General features: G+C 43.5%; 1 pseudogene; it reads left to right on the forward strand.

Moving 5' to 3' along the window:
- Nucleotides 1-1703: 1703 nt before the first annotated feature.
- LOC114088204 (asparagine--tRNA ligase, cytoplasmic-like) lies at nt 1704-5214 on the forward strand (annotated as a pseudogene).
- Nucleotides 5215-5478: the final 264 nt, after the last annotated feature.

The following is a 5478-nucleotide window of genomic DNA, read 5'->3' on the forward strand; positions in this document are numbered from 1 at the left end:
TGAGTGCCCCTGAGTTCAATCCTCAGTACCAAAAAAAAAAAAACAAAATACACAGCAAAGCTGACCACACCATTGGTCCCCTGACTCAGAGCAGAACAGTGAAGCAACTAGGGAATAAGGCAGCTGTGCTTCTGTGGGTTTTTCTCAACGACTCTGTCCTTCCCCAGCCCACTCCTCCAAATCTCTTCATCTGGGCAGAGATGACAAATTCAAGAAAATAGTGGGGCAATAAGTATGCACACAGAGGCAGAAGGAGACGCAAGGAGGGACAGAAGAAAATTTTCACAGTTGCCCTTCTCAGTAAGTACAGTATAAAAAGACCTAGGCTGTAACAAAGAGAAGCAGGACCTGAAAGTGAGAGAGTAAAATGATGAGTGATTTTAAGGGAATTAAAAACACGATAGCACACAGCGCAGTTTTGGTGACTGTTTGGCAAACTGATTGTATGGATGCTTTATTACCCAAGAAACTCTTTCGTGGATATGAAATTTACCCTAAGAAATGTCACAGGGCATCAGGATTCAAAGTTCAGGACATTTATAGCAGTGTTGTTTGTAGTAGCCAAAAAACATACAACGCCCAACCACCCAGCTGTAGAGGGGATGATACAGTGCTACCCACTAATGATGGAAGACTGCACAGAAATGAAGGCAAGAAGCCTACAACATAGATGAAGCTCACAAATAGAGTGACTTGTGGAAGGAGCTAGATCATGGTAAAAAACCAAGGAGCCATGGTCTGGTCCTTGGTCGATTCCTTGTATATAAAGTTTAAAGACTAACCTACAAGGTTTAGGAATGCCTACTTAGGTTACCCAATATTAAAAAAGAAAAGGTATGGCAGTGATTACCAACAAAGCCAGAAGAATGCTACCTTGAGGAGGAGACTGGGGTTTGTGTTTGGCTTCATGTGGGAGCCTCTGGAATGCATTCTGTTTTTTAACCTGAAACGTGATACACGGATTGTTCTCTTGCAATTTCTCAGGATACACATTTAGGATTATACTTTCCTTCCTGTGCATTATATGTTATTATTTTTTAAAGTTTTATAAGCTTATTAGCAGAAATACAATCTAGGTTGAAGAAAAGGGCAGGTTTGACAAAAGAAAAATTTAGGAGATATTTATATTTTCTTACATAATATAAAGGAAAAGACTAAGGACAAAAACAATGAGAGATAAGAAGATGACCAGGAAGGAAAAATAATGGACAGATTGAAATTTAGACAACTGATATTCCCAGAAAAAAGTCCAAAATGAAACAGAAGTCTATCTTAGGTAGTAGGCCAAGTACTTTGTATAAATTGACCCACTGAATTTTCACAGTTACCCTGTGAGGTTAAATACCATTGTTAGTTTCCTTAAAATAGTAGGAAAGGTCTAACTTCCCCAAGGCCTTGTGACTAACTAATAAGAAGGTAAGTGATAGAGAGAAGCCAAGAGTCACTGTTAGCAAGCTACTAAATTCAGCCCTCTTAGACACTACACCACACTGCCCCTAATTTTTCCTGCTTTGGATTAAAATATAATATGCTGTAACACTCAAAGGAGAATATAAAAAACATTTTTAAAGATTTCAAGAAAAACTTACATTTTGCTTCCAGAATTGTACATGCCCCTGCTAGAGACAGGTGTCACCCAAAAGCTCATGTGTGAGACAACACAAGAAAGTTCAGAGGTGAGCTTTTCTCACATATTGGGATGACTGGGCGGCGGCGGTGTTGGGACCATGTCCTTGGAGGTGACCAGGGCGACTGCAGGGATGGTGCTAGCAGAGCTGTATGTCTCAGATCGAGAGGGAAATGGTGCCACGGGAGATGGAACCAAAGAGAAACTATTTAAAACAGGCCTAAAAGATTTGATGACAGTAGGAAAAGATCCATTTCCTACCATTTATGAAGATTCACAAAAAGAAAATGAGAGGTAGAACATTATGTCTGAATCACAGATGAAGAACATTAGGAAAATGTGGCATAGGGAGCAAATGAAGAGTGAATCCCGAGAGAAGAAAGAGGCAGAAGATAATTTGCGAAGAGAAAAGAACCTCGAAGAAGCAAAGAAGATTACCATTAAAAATGTTCCAAGTCTGCCAGAGCCACAATGTGTGAAGATTCATGTATTAGAAGGATATAGAGGCCAGAGAGTAAAGGTTTTTGGCTGGGTCCATGTTAGAGTCTGTAAACAAGTCTGGATGGCGCCTGGCAAAATGCCAGAGGGAGTGGTTTGTGAAGTAATGCCAGCGAGCCATTAAGTGTGGAGATTCCTTATTGGTTGACTGCTGTATCTAGTTTATGTTAATTAAGATAAGCTGTGTGGAATGTATAAATACCGCTCCTGTCCTACAATAAACGGCTCCTACTCCTGCTGTATCAACGTACACGAGTTGTTCGTCACCCCCCGGTTATTTTGCTGCAGCCGGACTGCGGCAGATGGTGGCCCGTTATGGGGAGCCCCGGGACACTCGGGGGTAAGTGACGAAAAAAAAAGCTGCCCGTCCATAGATAGGACGGGAGCAAATTTGCTCATCCCTAGGCAGATAGGGTGAGAGGAAAAATGGCCATTTCGAGAAAATGGAGAAGATTGATAGAGTATGTTTGTGTCTTGTTTTGTCTAAGTGTACTGTATTGTCTTTGTGACGAAAATATGGAAGGGGTGTTAAGTAAATTACTAAGGGAAAGAGGCACCCCAGTGGAACCAAGAGCAATTAGGGCATGTGTTGATAAGAGCCCAGGAACTCTAGTCAGAAAGAAGAAAAAAGTTCAGAGGAAGGATTATCAGGAAAAAAGTTGCAACAAAAGGCTATTACTGAATACTTTCGTTACCGGAGGGTGCGTGAATCGGAGTGGTGGCTGCCACGTGCGCAAAACGCTCATGGTGCAGCAAGGTTTTTCCAAGCGGCGGGCAGTGGGCTCTTCCCCGCCCCCCGCCCGGGGAGCGGGACGCCACTGCAAGAGCCCAAATCCAAACCTGACCTGGAGGCACAGTCTTGCAGGCTCTTTGAGTCCAGGACACTCCCCAGGGCCATCTGGGGCTGCCCAGGATGCTACAGCCGGCAGAAGACGCTACTGGCGTCCCTGATGTTTGGTCATTTTCAGTGCCAATAACTAAGCTACAATGGTTCTCCCACACCTGGAAGCTGATGAGTAATGAGCACTATTAATGCTTATTTCAAATGCAGAAAAACCTTGAGATAAACTACTAAATTGTTCAGAAGGTTGTTTTCTTAGTAGAATGCTACAGGATTTTCTTTAGCCATCCGGAGTTCCTGCCTTTCGTCCCAGTACCGGTGAGGACAAAGGTAGAAGAATTTCCAGTGTTGCTGAAAACCGGACGAGACTTCGGCTGAGAAACGGACGAGACTTCGGATCAAGCTAGTTGCCTGCAGAACTTACCTGGACTGTGATTTAAGCTAGCTGCCTGCAGAACTTACCTGGACTGTGATTTACCTGGACTGTGAGTTAATCTATTGAGACACTGCTTTACCTGGACTGAGACAACAAACTGTAATCTACAACAAATTGTAACTGGATATCTTTGCAAACAATGTCATTGCTGGTATAATTTTTCCAAGGGCTTCTTGCATGGAGCCATCAATTGGCTTGGTATTGTGGCATTTTGCATCCTCCCCTTCTGCTTGTAGCAGATTATTTATGGTGTTTATGTAAAAACCACTATGGTCGTTATTTAAATTAACCAAAAGGGGGAAATGTTAGAGTCCGTAAACAAGTCTGGATGGCGCCTGGCAAAATGCCAGAGGGAGTGGTTTGTGAAGTAATGCCAGCGAGCCATTAAGTGTGGAGATTCCTTATTGGTTGACTGCTGTATCTAGTTTATGTTAATTAAGGTAAGCTGTGTGGAATGTATAAATACCGCTCCTGTCCTACAATAAACGGCTCCCACTCCTGCTGTATCAATGTACACAAGTTGTTCGTCACCCCCCGGTTATTTTGCTGCAGCCAGACTGTGGCAGGTCCATAGGCTGCATAGGCAAGGAAAGAATTTAATGTTCCTGGGGTTGCGGGATGGTACGGGTTATCTTCAGTATGTCTTGTCGGATGAGTTGTGTCAGTGTTACCATGGAGTAGTTTTGTCTACTGAGAGTAGTGTTGCTGTATATGGAATGCTAAATCTTACTCCAGAGGGCAAGCAGGCTCCAGGGGGCCACGAGCTGAGTTGTGACTTCTGGGAACTTATGGGGTTGGCCCCTGCTGGAGGAGCAGATAACTTAATAAAGAATCTGATGTTGATGTCCAGCTGAACAATAGGCACATGATGATCCGAGGAGAAAATATGTCCACAATCCTAAAACCACGTTCCATGATCACCAGGTGCTCCAGAGATCACTTCTTTGATATGGGGTACTGTGAAGTTACTCCTCCAACGTTGGTGCAGACACAGGTAGAAGGTGGTGCCACGCTCTTCAAGCTTGACTATTTCGGGGAAGAGGCATTTTTGACTCAGTCCTCTCAGTTGTACCTGGAGACCTGCCTTCCATCCTTGGGAGATGTTTTTTTGTATTGCACAGTCATACAGAGCAGAACAATCCAGAACATGAAGGCACCTGGCTGAGTACACTCACGTGGAAGCTGAGTGCCCTTTCCTGGCCTTTTGAGGATCTCCTGAACAGACTGGAGGACTTGGTTTGTGACATGGTAGATAGAGTCTTAAAATCACCGGCAGCAAGTATAGTGTATGACCTCAACCCGAATTTTAAACCCCCTAAACGGCCTTTCAAACGGATGAACTATTCCAATGCTATTGTGTGGCTAAAAGAACACAATGTAAAGAAAGAAAATGGGACTTTCTATGAATTTGGAGAAGATATCCCAGAAGCTCCTGAGAGACTGATGACAGACACCATTAATGAACCAATCTTTCTGTGTCGATTTCCTGTGGAGATCAAGTCCTTCTACATGCAGCAATATCCTGAGGATTCCCGCCTTAGTGAATCTGTTGACGTGTTGATGCCCAATGTTGGTGAGATTGTGGGAGGCTCAATGCGTATCTGGGATAGTGAAGAAATGCTGGCAGGTTATAAAAGGGAAGGGATTGACCCCACTCCTTATTACTGGTACACAGATCAGAGAAAATATGGTACATGTCCTCATGGAGGATTCAGCTTGGGCTTAGAACGATTCCTGACTTGGATTCTGAATAGATATCACATCCGAGATATATGCTTGTACCCTCGATTTGTCCAGCGCTGTAAGCCATAACTGATTCCTTCCTAAATCATGAAGAAAAGATGGTCATGAAAGGAACAGACTGCCTCATTAAAAAGGAACAAAATGGGGGGCTGGGGATGTGGCTCAAGCGGTAGCGCACTTGCCTGGCATGCGTGCGGCCCGGGTTGGATCCTCAGCACCACATACAAAGATGCTGTGTCCGCCGAAAACTAAAAAATAAATATTAAAAAAATTCTCTCTCTCTCTCTCTCTCTCAAAAAAAAAAAAAAAGGAACAAAATGCCAAATTGTCCCA

The sequence above is a fragment of the Marmota flaviventris genome, chromosome 2 (genome assembly GCF_047511675.1).
Source record: "Marmota flaviventris isolate mMarFla1 chromosome 2, mMarFla1.hap1, whole genome shotgun sequence".
NCBI lineage: Eukaryota > Metazoa > Chordata > Mammalia > Rodentia > Sciuridae > Marmota > Marmota flaviventris.